This window comes from Panthera leo, chromosome D3 (genome assembly GCF_018350215.1).
Source record: "Panthera leo isolate Ple1 chromosome D3, P.leo_Ple1_pat1.1, whole genome shotgun sequence".
Lineage (NCBI taxonomy): Eukaryota > Metazoa > Chordata > Mammalia > Carnivora > Felidae > Panthera > Panthera leo.
In genome coordinates, this window is record NC_056690.1 from 92,369,145 (window position 1) to 92,386,486 (window position 17,342).

The window sequence follows — 17,342 nt, forward strand, 5'->3', positions numbered from 1 at the left end:
GGGTATCCCACTCCTTTATGGTAATACCAGAATGCCCCTACCCGCTGTTAGGACGGGACTTACTGACCAAGATTGGAGCTCAGATAACTTTCAGACAAGGGGGGCCTCAGGTCACCGATGGCAAGGGCCACCCCATCCAGGTCCTGACCATGAAACTGGAGGATGAATACCTCCTCCACCAGGAGGCGCTCCCGAGAGAGGATAATATAGACAGATGGCTACAAGAATTCCCCTCGGTTTGGGCAGAGACTGGGGGGGGGATGGGACTAGCCGCTCATAGGACCCCAGTCCTGGTAGAGCTCAAGCCAGGAGAGAGTCCGGTAAGGATCAAACAATACCCCATGTCACAGGAGGCCCGGAAGGGGATCCAGCCACACATCCGGAGACTACGAAGCCTAGGGGTACTAGTTCCTTGCCAGTCTGCCTGGAACACCCCCTTACTGCCGGTCAAAAAGCCTCACACAAATGACTACCGACCGGTACAAGACCTCCGGGAAGTAAATAAGAGGGTCGCGGACATACACCCAACTGTTCCCAACCCATATACTCTCTTGAGCTCCTTGGCGCCCTCCAGGGTCTGGTATACTGTACTAGATTTAAAGGACGCCTTCTTCAGTCTGCCGCTGGCACCCCAGAGCCAACCCCTGTTCGCCTTCGAGTGGCATGATCCGGAGGAGGGCTACAGTGGGCAACTCACCTGGACACGGCTACCTCAGGGATTCAAAAATTCACCCACCATCTTCGACGAGGCACTACACGAGGACCTGGGTGAGTACAGAAGGGAGCACCCTGGCCTCACCCTCCTACAGTACGTAGATGACATCCTGATTGCTGCCGACACGGCCAAAGACTGTGAGCGAGGGACCCAGGACCTGCTGGCTACCCTGGGGGCCTTAGGGTACCGGGCATCCACGAAGAAGGCTCAGATATGCAGGGAGAGGGTAAGTTACCTGGGATATATCCTAGAGGGCGGACAGCGGCGGTTATCAGATGCCAGAAAAGAAACTGTCCTAAAGATCCCTACTCCCACCTCCCGAAGAGAAGTGAGGGAATTCCTAGGATCAGCCGGCTACTGCCGCCTCTGGGTTCCAGGTTTTGCTGAGATCGCCAGGCCCCTATATGAAGCTACCAAAGAGGGGAAAACATTTAAATGGACTGAAAAAGAAGAAATTGCCTTTAATCAGTTAAAAAAGGCCCTCCTAAGTGCCCCAGCCCTGGGCCTACCAGACATTATGAAACCCTTCCACCTCTTTGTAGACGAACATAAGGGAATAGCAAAAGGGGTTCTAACTCAAGCCTTAGGCCCCTGGAACCGCCCAGTGGCTTACCTGTCTAAGAAACTAGACCCAGTGGCTGCCGGCTGGCCGCCATGCCTAAGAATTATTGCGGCGACAGCACTCCTAGTCAAGGATGCAGACAAACTGACCCTAGGACAGGAGATCTGGATCACAACCCCACACGCCATTGAAGGGGTCCTGAAACAGCCTCCTGATAGATGGATGAGCAATACACGTGTGACTCATTACCAGAGCCTCCTACTCAACCCTCCACGAGTGCGGTTCCACCCCAGTGCAGCCCTCAATCCTGCAACCCTGCTGCCCGACCCTGACCTAGGTGCTCCACTACATGACTGTGCGGGAATCCTGGAACAAGTACATGGATTCCGGATGGACCTGACCGACCAGCCCCTCCCCGATGCCGAGGCTACTTGGTTCACTGATGGCAGCAGCTTTGTGCGAGATGGACACAGGTATGCGGGTGCAGCGGTGGTCACCGAAACGGATACCGTATGGGCGGAGGCTCTACCCTCCGGAACATCAGCCCAGCGAGCGGAGCTCATAGCCCTCACCAAGGCGCTGATGCTGGGAGCTGGAAAACGGCTTAACATCTACGCAGACAGCCGTTATGCATTTGCCACAGCTCATATTCATGGGGCAATTTATCAGGAGAGGGGGTTACTGACGGCAGAAGGACGGACTATAAAAAATAAGCAGGAGATACTTAACCTGCTTACGGCCTTATGGCTTCCTGCCAAGCTAGCCATTATCCACTGCCAAGGGCACCAAAAAGCTGATAACCCAGTAGCTAGAGGTAATCGAAAGGCTGACCAGGCAGCCAAGGCAGTAGCCCTTACTCCAGTCCCCACCATGACCATACAACTACCAGACCCGGGAGACCCAGTTTTACCAGACCAGCCCAAATACTCCCAGGAGGAGTTACAGCGGATCAAGAAACTCCCCATGGCCCAGGAGATAAAGGGATGGTGGTATACACCTAACAAGGAGCTCGTGCTGCCAGACCGGCTCGGAGTCTCAATATTAGAGCACATGCATCGGTCTACTCACATGGGGGCCCAAAAATTAAAAGACTTAATCCGACATGCCGGAATCAAGATTCACCAACAGGACACCAAAATAGAGCAAGTTGTATCTGCCTGCAAGACCTGCCAACTCACCAACGCGAAAGCCACATCAAATAAAAAAGGAACCAGGCTCAGAGGCACCAGACCGGGAGCCCAATGGGAAGTCGACTTCACTGAAGTCAAACCAGGAAAGTATGGTTATAAATATCTTTTAGTATTTACAGACACCTTCTCTGGCTGGGTGGAGGCATACCCAACCAAGCATGAAACGGCTCAGACGGTGGCTAAGAAGCTACTAGAAGACATCTTACCCAGGTATGGTTTTCCTGCCATGGTAGGATCAGACAATGGACCAGCTTTTATCTCTCAGGTAACACAGGCAGTAGCCAAGGCGGTGGGGGCAAACTGGAAATTACATTGTGCTTATAGGCCCCAGAGCTCAGGACAGGTAGAAAGAATGAATAGAACCCTAAAAGAGACCCTTACCAAATTAACCATGGAGACTGGCGGGGACTGGGTGACTCTCCTACCGTACGCCCTTTACCAGGTTAGAAACACTCCTTACACTCTGGGTTTTACTCCCTACGAGATCATGTTTGGCAGGCCACCCCCTGTTATTCCCAGCCTTCGAGCTGAACTTCTTGCAGAGTTTAAAGATCAAGAACTTTTTCTTTCCTTGAGAGGGCTCCAGAGGGCGCACGAGGACATTTGGCCGCGCCTCCGTGCCATCTACGAGGCTGGCCAGACCCTGACACCTCATCAGTACAAGCCGGGAGACTGGGTCTATGTCAAGAGGCACCACCGAGAGACTCTCGAGCCGCGCTGGAAGGGACCCTACATTGTAGTGCTGACAACCCCCACCGCTCTCAAAGTAGACGGCATCGCGACCTGGGTCCATCACACCCACGTTCGGCCAGCGGACCCCTCCTCGATCCGGAAGGACTTCGTCACGCGATGGGCCATCAGTCGGGACCAACACAACCCGCTCAAGCTCAAGCTCAAGCTACAGCACATTCGACCCACCTAATATTGGTAACTCTGTTAACTCTGCTTGTCATTGCTCATGCTACCGGGAGTCCCCACACCCCCCAAAACATCACCTGGCAGATCATAGATACCAGCTCAGGGACAATACTTAATTAGACCTCCCAGAGCCACCCCAGGGACACATGCTTCCCAGAACTTGGCGTAAACTTCTAAACTCTGTTCCCCTTGTCACCATAAATGCAGCCGGACCCATGATTGGGTCCGTAAGTTACATGACAAGGGGGGAATGAAAGGGCGGGCCTACGCCGGCCGACTCCATCTTGTTCTGTGTTCTCCACCTTGAGTGACTATGTCCCCGACATGACCCCTTTTCCGGGAAATTCACAGAAACCTCAGACTGCGCCTCCTCCCCTTGAGTAACCTCCCGCTCACCCGTTCAAACTTTCTGATCAAAACACGCCCAGCGACCTGCGTAACAGGACTCCGACCCTTCCCCAACCAATCGGCTGAGGCCACGACCCTTCCCCAGCCAATCGGCTGAGGCCACAGCCATTACCTCACCAACTGCCCCTAGACCCCTATAAAACCTTTGTGCTTTTGAAACTCGCTCTCTCCCTGGTATCTCACCGCTGCGTCGGTGCAGGTAGGGGATTGAGCTCGAGCTAGCTCGAATAAAGGTTCTTTTGCTTTTGCATCGGACTCGGCTCCCTAGTGGTCTTTGGGGATCACGAATTCTGGGCATAACAGTCCTCTCTGTTAAGCAATGCCCTATGTCAACTGTGTGGGAAGACCCAGACAGAAGTGTACTTTTCTTCTGCATTTATTATTCAAGGCTGAGTAAAGATTTAAGGTTGAGCCTTGGCCTCATGGCCTCTAAACTTCAAGCCACACTGGCCACAAACACAAGAATTGAACTGAAAACTCTGCTTCCCGGCCAATTTCAATGAGTCGTGCACAGGAGCAAGAGATTCCCTGTCTGCTCCTTTACACGGATTCCCATACTGGCCGATTTTCCTTACTGCCATTGTCCATTGTTCCTGGGAGAACCTCCATTCTATGGTAAACAAACTAATTACTTAAGAACAATGCCAGCAAAACAGCCAGAGAGATCAGTGCTTTTCAACTGGTGGGTCAAAACTATTAATGGGTCATAAAATTAGGTTGATTGACAGCAAGCACACGAGTACAGACGAAGGAGAAGAAAATACAAAATATCAGAAAGCATCACACGGTATGTGTGCCTATGTTCTGAATTGTAATTTAAAAAGTATTTCTTGCTGTAGAGCAAAGTCAGAACTGAAAATCTGGTGTCATACGTCACCTTCTACGGGTATTTTGAAATAATATTCAAAACACACACTAAGAAGCACATGTCCGTACATAGGTAAGTGAGAGGACTTCCCTAGAAGCCACATGAAAAGCTGATTAGCAACTCCAGTGTCTTGACTGCGTTGCAAGGAGATGGGCACGTGGTGGAGAGCGAGCCCACCGGGAGGGCGGTTCCAGATGGGGCGACCCAGAGCTTCTGTTTTGTAGCCCCTGATGGAACCAAAGCTTGGGACGGGAGCCTGCCTGAGTGCAGAAATCAGGACCAGATCCGAAGTGGGAATCCTCGACGTCTGCCTGTGAGCTCTCGGTTTATGTGTGGAATAGACAGAAAATCTCTCCCCGTCGTCAGAGAAAAAGATTGTGTGAAAGAGTTCGTCTCGTGTTCACTACATACACACAAACATGCACACGTAATCTTAGAAGAAAGCCTTCTGGAAATAAATACGAATATAGTCACTAAGCTAAAACACTCAACAGATGGGTCTCATGACAGAAAGTGACTGGGGAGACAGCAAGTGACTTGCAGGACGTGGGCAAGGACACCAGCTGTGGTGCGGACTCGACATCTGTCACCACACCCCATGTGGAGCCCTGATGGTGCAGCGGCATGAGGGGGTGATTACGTTTAGATGAGGTCCTGAGGAGGGGCCCTCCAGCTGGGCTCAGTGTCCTCACCAGAGGGGAGAAACGCATGTGCACAAGCCCGGGAAAGGCGCATGGAGACGCATCTAGAAAGTGGCCATCTGCATGCCAGCTGGAGAGCCCTCACCAGGGCCACGGCCTTGATCTTGGACTCCCAGCCTCAGAGCCATGAGAAATACCTTTCTGTTGTCCGAGCCCACCAATCTGTGGTATTTTGTTAGAGCAGCCGGGGCACGTCAGCATCACCTACAACAAAGTGTGTGACTATAAAACGTGATCGAGATTAAAATATTAGAGAGAGTTCAAGAGAAAAGTGGATACAAAGAAAAGATACAAAATCAACTTAGTGAGAATGTTCGAAGGAGATGATAGGCGGCATATGGGAGACAGTTCTTGAGAAATTTCTGGAATTGATGGGAGATGTGATATCAACGGCCCAGCAAGCGTGATGAAAACCAAAAGAAAGGAATGAAGATGAATTTACACTCAGGTAATGCACAGTGAGAAAATACCTGTAATTGGGAATGGAGGACGGTTAGGGCAATAAGACTTTTTAAAGCGACAACTAAGCCCGTGAAGGCACAGAGAAACTGGGCTCCGGGGCTGGTGGAAAACAGCTGTCATTCCAGGTAAAGCTTTCATCATAGTTAACACCGTATTCTTATTTTGAGGGTAACGCACAGACGTTGTCGGACGTGGTACGCACACGGATGCTCCGTGAAGGACTCCTTGAGAAGGAAGGGAACCGAGCCCAGCAGCAGCTCTAGAGGCTGGGGTCACGCAGCACGCTGAGACCCCTTCCCTGCAACAGTAAGGAAGAGCAGACCCCAGCCACGGGCGGGGGTAACACAACACCGGATGCACAGAAGTGACTGAAACCACCGAGGTGGCCACACCAGCCACGAAACAGCCCTGGAAGCTTGTGGTGTGAGCCTGAGCCGGCCAAGGCACAGCCGGTTTATCCTGGGGACGGGCGCAGGTGACAGCGTGGAGGCACAGAGCCCAGTCTGGGGGTGAAGGCGTGACGGCCCTGTGGCCCGGACTGCCGGGGCCAGAGCGGTTCCGGGGCTGGCACTGGCCTGCTGTCACCCCAGTCCACCTGCACAGCCTCCCCGGTGGCTCAGAACGCAGATAAGGTCACCACAGTGAGTGGCACACTGCTATCGGGGGACAGAGGAAACTGCAGGTGTCACACTTACCCTCAGAAACCTCAGGTACTCCCTTTCCAGACAGCGCGTACAAAGAAAGTGGGTAAAATATCTAAAGCGATAAACGATGGACTCTGTAAAATGAGCAAGGGGCAAAAATATAAGAACTTAGCAAGAAGATCATAAAAAATGAAATAAAAATCTTAAATGGTGAAATACATGTATACAGTGTTCAAGCTATGCTTAGTGACATCGGGAACCCAGTGGAAACACAGTGGACAGAATAGGAAATCGAGAAAGGGGCGAGAGCGGGACGTAAACAAGCCGCCCCAAGTTTCAGAGCAGCACGAAGATGTAAGGTGCCAGGAAGACCAAGGGCGAGGCTCCTGGGAAGGAAGGCAGCAGGCTGGGGACACCTGCTCAGTGTTAGAGAAGAGAGCGGCGCTGGCGGCCCTCCTGGGCCCTGTTTGGGAGGCCGTCGATGCCTTAAAGTGCAGAGAGCACAGTTTACATCAAATCAGGCCGAACGAACCCAAATCCCTCCGCGTGTTAGTGAAGCCCCGTGGCGCTCACGACAGACACCTAACTTTACAGCACCTGGAGACAAGTGGGGAACGCTCACAGAAGGGACACTGTTCCAGTGATGGCACACTTAGAGGTACAAAGACGGGAAGCTGGATGTTGAGTTCACACAAAATACTTTGAGCTCCACGAAAACTGAGTTCATAAAAATAAATCTTTTCTAAAGCGATTCGTAAAGAAATTGCCTGTAAAAGAAAGAAGCTCTTGGCAGTTAGATGGTCTGAGAAACGAGGAGGAATGACAAACAAGGAAAATAGGGAATAGATCGGTAAAGATAAAGAACCGTTTTCTGTGTCAAACAATTCTATTTTTGAAAGGAGTGGGGCACCTGGGTGTCTCAGTCGGTTGAGCGTCTGGGTCTTGATTTCAGTGCAGGTCATGATCCCAGGGTCATGGGATCGAGCCCCACGTTGCGCTCCGCACTGAGCCCAGAGCCCGCTTGGGATTCTCTCTCCCTCTAAAAAATAGAGCGCTCTCTTTCTCTTTCCCTCAGTAAATACATACATACATACATACATACATAAGAGAACTGAAATACTAACAATACCTGAGCCGGGAGGAGGTGATTATATTCTCAGATTTTCAGGAAGAGAATGATGATTAGTTATAGGATGTCTTATATATGGTGAGATTACACAGCGTGTCTTTCAAATAAAACAAGCAGCATGTACCTTTTCAACCTGAAAGATTAAAAAAAGCAAACGATGAGCATAAAAAGAAGCAGAAAGTGGGACAAAGGTAGAGTACAACAGGTAAGCGTAGCAGGAAGTTCACATTTATCAACAAAGACAATGAATCAGAATGGATTTCCAAAGCACTTTGTGCAATTTAATTACACCATACACACACACACACACACACTCACACACAGATGGAAACTACAGTTTTTAGTATTTAGATGATGCATATGTGAGACATAAGGACACAGATGTGTGGAAATTAAGAAAAATAAGTAATATAGTAACGAATAGGAAGGAATGAATAGTAACAAAATAGTAACAAAATAGTATACGAAACAGTAATATTAACGAATAGTAACGAATAGTAACGAAAATAAGTAATATAGTAACGAATAAGTAATACAGTAACCCGGATGCTAGCTGCCTCACAGCGTTCACGGCTGCCTGTCTTTGACAGAATTGAATCTAGGACCTCCTGTGATGCAGTGGCTGACTCTTCCCCTATGGGAAAATACTTTTTCTCTCCTCCCACATAGAGGCCGTAAGGAGCACTACATAAGTTTGCTCCCCTGATTGACGCGCTTTTCAGTTGTCTACGCATTCGTTTTGCGCCAGCCTCAGAAATCCAGTACGGCCGAGCCTGCTCGGTCCGCTCAGGTTGGTCTGCTCACAGGCGTGGTTCCCAGTGGGGACCTGTTTGCAGCACGGAGCGGGACCAGGCACTGCCCAGAGCTCTTCTGTCCTTGCGGGACATTTAGCGATCCAAACGCAGGACTCACTGTCAACGGCCATCCTAGTCGGTGTGGCAAAGACGTCACTACAACTTTGCGCCTGGTGTTTATTTGCCTGCAAGGTTTTCACCTTCTTTGGTCACAGTCCTCATGTATCTTCTTCCTGGAGGACAGACAACACTTACACTTCTAGGGTGTTTATGGCAGCTAATGGTCTCCATTTTTGTGGCCAGAAAATATATTTATTTCACGCTTGCTTCATCATTCCGTCTCTTTGGGTTTAGAATCGTAGGCTGATAGTTACTCTGTCGAGTATTTTAACGACGCTATTACACGGGGATCTAACTTCCGTATTTACTGTTGAGAAGCCAGCTGTCAGGCACAGGAAAACTGTCTTTTCTTTCAAGCTGCTACTAAGACCTTTATTTTGGGGATTGGGGTCTTCTGAAGTTTCATTAAGTCTTTGGTTGTGGATTTTTTTCTGCTTTATCCAGTGAGGTAGTATTTTGGATACATCAAAAATTAATATTTTTGTTAATTCTGGAATGCTCTCAACATTATTCTTGGAACTATAATCTCTCCCCCATTTCCATCTTCCCCATTAACACCTACGGTAGCTCTGACTAGATGTGTTGGGCACCCTCACTCTGCCCTCTGTGTCCTTGGACCTCAATCTTATTCTGTCTACCCCTGCCTTTTATTTCTTTTGTGTTTTAGTCTTAGAAATGTGTTCAGATTCATCGTCAAGTTCACTACTTATCTGTTTAACCAACTATGGATTTTGTTTTAATTTCAATGTGACAAAGATATATTAAAATATTATATGCATTCAAACAGATAAGGGCTCAGTTAGCCCATGGAAAGATGTTAAAGCTCTACATAGACAAAGAAAAATAAATTTAAGACAATTACTTTATTTATATCTCTGATCAGATCGACAGGTTAAAAATAATAAGATTTTCTGTCTCTGGTCGTGTGGCAACTAGAGTTATGATAAACCCCTCCCAATAGAAAATATTCTTAATGGCTGGGGGAATATATGAACCGATTTAAAAAAATTGATCTGATTTGATTTAAGCTGGTAACCAAGCTGGGGAAGACATATGTACCAGGGAAGGCACACAGATGAAGACAAATAAAACTAGAACTAAGGCTTATGAGTGCTGACGTTTTGGGGGTGGTGGGCACTCTTCCGGGAGGTTGAGAAGGAATTATGGGCCTCACGGACCCAGCACAGTCCAGGGAAAATGCAGCATCTGCCGTGAAGAATTGGAACTCCCTTCTGGTTCCATGATCTCGTCACTCCAAAGGGGCAAGATCTTCAAGAACACAGCGGCACAGTCGTTACTAAATATTTTTACGGTGTGCGTTAACTGCTCCATTATAATAAATCTTACACTATGTCAAGATTATTTGAATATTAAGACATCATGAAGGAGACAAATGATCACAGCAAGACTACCTAGATCTCTTGGAATACCCAGGACATATTATTTGAATGATTATTCCCCCAAATCGCACATGACACACAACTGCATCTCCGTGTTGGCATAAACAGTAGATTTGGGAACGACTCTGGCCTGCATTGTTGTGTGCGGTCCACGTGCCTGGGCGATAGATAACATGACTTCAAGCAGACGCTAATGGGAAATATCGCAAAGTTAGAACCTCGGTGGGTTTTGATCATTTAATTTCATTCCCAACAATGGACATTGAACAAATAACAGTTAGGTGGTTTGACGAGCGCTGGTCTATAGTTTGTTCTAATTCCACTAGAAAAGCCAACTGTGGTATGAACGGCATTGAAGCTTTCTGGAAAAAGGCAACGTCACCTCCGGTTTGATCACGCCGGGGCCTTCACTCCAAAACCGTGTGTAACTACTGCCATCTGCTGGCTCGGGGCACTTGACAAACGTAGGTTTTATTCAGCTTCCAGAGAAATCTATTCCCAGTCCCAAAGAGTGTGGCCTTTATTAATCTTCCTAAGAATATAAACATACAACGTATCAGAAAATAAACTAAGAGCCACATGTATACTGACTATCGGTGCCATTTGTTGACGACAGAGAAGGCACTTGTACCTTCAGTAGACTCGAGATAACCCGGTGAAGCCTTGTTATCATCACACAGGGTGAAACGTATGGTCAAAAGTGACATTTGGTGTAATGCATTGGCACGTCTTTAATATGAAGTATTGTACGTATTAGGTATTTAATATGTTTTAAACATCAGGGTTAAATACTGTAAAATATAAAATGATGCCTTACACACAGTCTACTACTTCACTGTTAAGCAAAAAGGACCAAGAGGAAGTCAGGGAAAGTTAGGGTTCATTCCAAGGCTGGGGTAGGAGAGGGTGTGTTCAGGCCGGGAGGGCTTCCTGGGCACGGTGGCACTGCCTTCCACCCCTCCCCCCCCCCCCGCCCCTGCCGAGGGCTCACATTCCCAGGACGGAGGACTAGGGACACGGGATTAACAACATGTCTCCAACGATGCAGAGGTGTGGATGCGGGGCTGGACGTGGGGGAGAGCAGCTGACTTTTGCTGGACGAAGTTGGATATGAGGAGTACATCAGACGAGGCCATGCACAATGAGCAGAAGTATTTCAGGCACGGAGGCCAGGAGCAAGCCCGCCAGATGGGGCCCCGGCTGCCCGCACCACGGGGTCTGAAGGTGTGTACCGTGCTCGGGAAGCCAGGAGAGCCGGTGTCGGCAGGCTGCCCTTCCAGAGGCCGGTGCTGTGCCGGAGAGTCTTGGGAGTAACTGCGTGAGTCCTTCTCTCTGGGACTCACAGACTTTGAACACCGGGCAGGGAGGGGCGGTGACAGAACGAGGCTGGACAGGCCACTCGGAGTGCCTCGCGCGCAGGAGGCAAGTGAGCCACACGGCAGGTGCGTGGCCAGGCAGAGTCTATGGCAGGCTGGGAGCTGGGGCTGGTCTGGTCCCAGCAGGACGGGACCCGGAGCATCAGCCCAGACGGCCCCCCTTTGCTGACCGGAGCTAGCAACTGCCTCACCGCCTGGGTCCTGCCCGGGGCCTTCCGCTGGAGGCAGAATGACTGCCGTCGCCCCCTGCGCGTTCCCTGCACCCCACCCCGAGCCACCGATGCCAGCCCCGGTCTGTGACAAGCCCCATGTCTTACTGCCGCTGCGGGCTGTGCTCTGTCCGGCACGGGTGAGCCAGTGACTGGGCGGAGGGTGAACACAGGTGAGTCGGTGCTGGTCTGGAGGCCGCGGCAGGTGCAAGCGGGGCTCAGAACCCTGTGCAAGACCAGCCCTTCGGTGGTGAGCAGAGCAAGCAAAACTTCTGAGTTAACCTCGGGGGACTCGTCAAATGCTTAGGAGGGACCGGAGGAAAGAAAAGAGTTTCAGAAAGTGTAGCGGCCAACGGTATGGATAGCGGATTATGGCGATAAAGGCAGACAGAGACAAGACGGGAAGTTGGAAGAACAGAAACCAACGCAAGAACTGTCTGTTTGGGCCGATGACACGGGAGCCCGCTGGCCACCGTCTCTCTGTCTACGCTCACCCTTCTCCACTGCGCCCGCCTTCACCTGATGATAATTCTCGGATGTTTATCACATCCTGACCTCTCCCCCGAGCTACGAAAGTGGGCGTATGGCGCGATCTAGATGGCTTGTCCACTCGCAAGACTCGATGAAACCTTGAATTCACAGTCCACGTCTGAGGCTGAATTAATCATCCGTTATCTCGGTGGCAAGCGGCCGCCTGTTCAGTTGCTTTATCTGGATGGCTAGGAAGCATCCTGGGAACCAGCGCCTCCCTTACGCCCCGTCAGTCCCAACTGATTTTGTCCCCCAGCCGCCCGGGAATCGGTCCGCCTCCTCGGCTCTGTGGCCGCACAGCAGTACAAGTCTCCCCAGGGCTCCGGGATAACCTCCTAACGGGCCCCTCTCCCCTCCTTCCTACCCGCCTCCATCTGTTCTGCGCCCTGCACCGTGGCGATCGTTAGGAAGTGGGATCCAACGAGCTGTGCGTTCGCCAGCAACCGTCGCAGGACCACAAACAATGCAAGCTTAAAACAAGGCTTCATATAGACATCAAGTTGTGTCAAGACTGTTGGAAAACCCGGAAAGCAGCCGTCGGGGTCATGTCACCGCTACGGTGACCTAGATGTCTGGAAGCAGCACCGCCTCATAGCCCACAGTGGGGTCCCCGAGGGCGAGAGCTGTGGGGGGTGCCGGGCCCACCACAGCCCCCCCAGCAGCGGGAGCCTGCGGGTCCGCTCACCGCCAGAGCTCGCCTCCCGACCACGCCTGTGCATCGCCGAGGGGCCTGGCCACTGTGGGACGAGGGAATGTGTCTTCCAGCTTCCGCACTGTGAGGAGAGTACAGAGGGATACTTGCAAAGGCATCTGCTCCGCTCTAATATGATCTCCCGGAAGTGCCCTTCAACTTGGAGCTTGATGAAGGCAAGGGATTTGCTAAGAGGGATGGAATCCACACACCACGCCAAAAACACGCAACGGGTCAGAAGACACCATAAATCTCAAGTGATGGGTCCAAGGCTTCCGGGACAGGCTGGGGGCGAGTGTCGTGGGGTGGCTTTGGGAAGAGTCTAGAGCTGCCTCCCTCACCCACACACTTGTGCAAGGAGGCCAGCTCCCATTTTAGGGCCCTGACTGCAGACTCGTGCTCCGTGCTGACGCATCTTCTCTCCACTGAATCCTCTCTGAGCATTACTTCTGTCTGATCTGTGGGCAGAGGGCAAGGTTCCGCTACCCTACAGCAACCTACCTGGCCCGTGTGCCCCCTGTGCCCCCCAGCAGCCTTGTTGACAGGCGAGTTGTCAAGTCTGCGAGTTCACGCTGTAGTGAGGGAAGGGACGTGCTGGAGGCCGGTTGCCAAGAAGTGTCTCTTCCTAACTGGATTCCAGAGAGAAAAGAGCCCTATTTTGGACAACCCACAGGTGCCCTAACGCTGGCAGAGAAACACCTTCTAAGAGCTCCTGAGGCAAAGGTCAGGTCTCCTGAAATTCCCCGCGCGCCCGGTATCTGTGTACGTCAGTAGACATGGGGCACGGAAAACAGCCTAGGGCACAACCTCTGTCCTTCCGTGCAGCAAGGGAGAAAGGCATTTGCAGAAACAACTGGCCAAGATGGGAGGCCTCCCGCAGGGGAGGGCGAACAGACCCTGCAGCCACAGTGAGTCACTGCTGGAGGGACCAGCGAGGCTCCAGAGAGCTTTGAGTCTAGACTCAGGGTCGCCTGGTCTTCAGGCAGCATATAGAGGCACAGCAGGGGCGGAAATATTTTTCACCCATTAGCTTATGAGAAGGTCTAGCCAGACTTGAAATTATTATGCGCTGAAGGAGTGGGTGAATTGATCGTTCTTGAAGTCGGATAATGAATAGGCAGATGTTGTGCGTGTTGGAAGTTTTCCACAATAAGAGGTTACAAAGAAATACAAGGACAAACTTAAGAGACAAATTTGAGCAAAAAATTCAAATATTTGTTTGATAACTTTAAAAGGGTCAGCATATTTATTAGTCAGTGATTTCGGAGAGGTGATTTATGTGTGCCCAATGATATTAATATCCTTTGTCTTAAAAATACAACAAAAAAACTCAGCAACAGACAACTTACAACTTAAAGATTTCCCGGAAAACTGCAGATCATTGTTATATGTTTACCTGCTATGAAAACAGTATCTCTTATTCTAAATTACATCAGCTTTTATAATTTTTACCTACATTGGCATTTTTTTTCCCCTAAGCAAATGCATTGTTGATGAGGAAAGGGATGACCCAGAAGCTGGCTACTTCTAGGGAGGTCTCCCGAGCCCAGATTTTATATTGGTGGGAAACGGAAGCCTGATTTCTCTGCAGATTCAGGTTTGGCACCCTTGTTTCCACTAGAGGGCCCTGTGGATAAAAGAAAATTCTTAAAATCCTAGCTTTCGAAGCTATTTCAAACGTTTGCCATCTTACCAGTCATAATCTCTCGGTGATTTTAGCTTAATACTCAAAGATAACTTGTTTTTTATGAAACCAAGAAATAGTAAAGTCTGAACATCTCCAGATACTGTTTTCCCCCTGATTTCTTACCTCACTGTCAATAGTGGCTCTGAGACATGTTTACACGATCACGAGTCTTTATCCTTTTCTTTGGTTATCAGGAGTTATGATCAGCACTAATTATTCTTGAATTTGAAATTCTCTGATGAACAAATGCCTTACTGATACTCCAAAACTCAGCTCTTTCATAATTTAATACTTTTCCAAGATTACTTTGAAAACATTAGGGACAATGTATGGCACACAGAATGTGAGTTCTTAGATGGGATCTGTACTCACACCGATTTCACTATTTACCTTTCATCTAATTTTAAACGGCAGAGGAAAAGGTGATGTGAACTTGATAGACATTTGTTTTTTACATAAGCGTCTGTATATCGCTATATCTGTCAATGTGTTTGAGCAGGCTTTTTCATTTTTAGGCGTCAATGTTAACAAGTTCCGCAGAAGGGGCAGAAGGGGTCAGTACCCAGTGTTCCTACAATCTATTCTCTAAATCATCAAGTTTTCAATAAACAGGAGAGTGTAACCTAGACATGGGGGAGGGCTGAAGCATGTTGCCCGGGACAGAGACCTGACTCTAGATTTAAGAGACAAAAACTTCCAAACAGAGTTATAAATATGTTCTGATAACTGAAGAGATCCATGCTTAAAAAATTAAAAAGAATCGTATGAGGCTGCTGATAATCATCAAATGGAAACTATCAATATAAGGAGATATAAACTGTATTAAAAAAAAAACAGACCAAATGGAAATACTAGTTTTCAGAAGCACCATAACTGAGTTGAAAAATTCACTAAGGGGATGACACGTAGATTTAAGTTAAGAAAAAAAGAATCGGTAAACTTGAAGATGGGTCATTGGGGATAGAATCCAAAGACAAGAGAGGCAAATGGGGGCAGCCTTAGCATCAAGTAGGGCACAGTCAGCCCAGCAACACAGTGTAATGGCAACACCAGAAGGAGAGCTGGGAGGGACGGTTGCAGAGAAACTATGCAAAGAAATAATGGAGTGTGACCAGGAAGCCCGGCCACAGAGGCCACGTCCCACGCCAGCCAAGTCACCGATCAGGTCCCTAGCACCATCTAACTTTGAGAAAACTGGAGGAGGAACCAAACACACGTCTCGGAAAGGAGAGATGTGATGACTGACGAGAAGAGTTAAATAGAGAGCCTCAGGCTCGGCCAAGCAGAGGAGAGGACGGTGAACTCAAAGACGGCTCATTGGAAACTATCCAGTCAGAGGAGCAAAAAGAAAAGAAGTGAAGAAAGTCTACGGACACCACGAAAAGAAATAGCTTACACATTGTGAGAGTTCCAGGAGAAGAAGTGAGGGAGAAAGAGACAGAAGGCTTATTTAAAGAAATTTATTTTATTTTATTTTATTTTATTTAAAAAATTAACGTTTATTCAATTTTGAGAGACAGAGAGAGACAGAGTGCGAGCAGGGGAGGGGCAGATAGAGAAGGAGACACAGAATCCAAAGCCAGCTCCAGGCTCTGAGCTGTTAGCACAGAGCCCAATGAGGCACTCGAACCCATGAACTGCGAGATCATGACCTGAACTGAAGTTGGACGCTTAACCGACAGAGCCACTCGGGTGCCCCAAATAATTATGTTTTAGAAACTATAATACAGTTGTCCAAAATCAAAGAAAAAAAAGGATTTAAAAGCAACAAGAGAAAAATAATTTTCTCACAGATGAGGGAAACCCCATCGGCTATCTGCAGATTTCTCAGCAGAAACTTTGCAAGTGGGAGGGAATGGCATGACGTATTCAAAATGCTAAAACTAACTAACTAACTAACTAACTAACTAACTAACTACCTAATCAACTAACTAACAAACAAACTGCCAACCAAGAATACTTTACCTGGTAAAGTTATACTTCAAAATGAAGGAGATAGAAAGTCTTTCTCAGACAAATGGAAGCTGAGGGAGTTCATCATGAGACCCACCTTACCGGAAATGTTGCAAGGGGTTCTTCCAGCTGAAATGGAAGGATGCTAATCAGTGACATGAAAACATGTTAAATATACAGTACACTGGTAGGGGCACCTGGGTGGCTCAGTTGGTGAAGCATCTGACTTTGGCTCAGGTCACGATCTCATGGTTTATGGGTTCAAGCCCTGTGTCTGACAGCTCACAGTCTGGAGCCTGCTTCGGATTCTGTGTCTCCTTGTCTCTCTGTCCCTCCACCACTCATGCTCTGTCTCCGTCTGTCTCTCTCTCTAAAAAATAAATAAATCTTAAACAATACGTCCGACTCACTGGTAAGGTAAGGATATTGTCAAATTCACAATACTCTGATACTCTCCAATGGTGGTGTCTTAATCATTTATCTCTAGTGCAAAAGTTAAAGGACAAGAGTATTAAAAATAACTATCACTACAATAATTTTAATAGGTGTGCAATATAAAGAGATGTGAAATGTGTGATAAAAACATAAAAGGCAGGGGGCCTAAAACGGTCACATTTTTGTATGCAATCAAAGTTGTTACCAGCTTAAAATCTCTATACAATGCTTCATGAAAGCCTCATGACAACCACAATGGAAAGGTAAAGTAGGTGTAGTATTTATACTTATGCCAGAGCAAATAGACTTTAAGTAAAACAACAACAACAACAACAAAAAACTCTAACCAGAGACAAACAAGGTCATTATATAAAAAATGAAGGAGTCAATTCATAAGGAGGATATAACAATTAGATATGCACCCAATGCGAAGCACCTAAATCTAGTAAGCAAATAATAGCAAATCTAAAGTGAAAAATCGGACAATATAATGACAGGAGGCAATTTTAACACCTGATTTGCAACAAAGGGTGGGCCATCCAGACAAAA

At 48.5% G+C, this 17,342-nt stretch overlaps 1 long non-coding RNA gene across 1 annotated transcript in view; it reads right to left on the reverse strand.

Annotated features, from left to right (window-relative positions):
* LOC122203798 overlaps positions 1 to 16,482 on the reverse strand; it is a 31,353-nt gene extending 14,871 nt beyond the window's left edge. The window contains exons 1-2 of the long non-coding RNA XR_006195343.1: positions 16,371 to 16,482; positions 7,598 to 7,730 (exon numbers count right to left, since the gene is read on the reverse strand). This is a non-coding gene — a long non-coding RNA (uncharacterized LOC122203798). The remainder of the gene's footprint in view (positions 1 to 7,597; positions 7,731 to 16,370) is intronic.
* Positions 16,483 to 17,342: the final 860 nt, after the last annotated feature.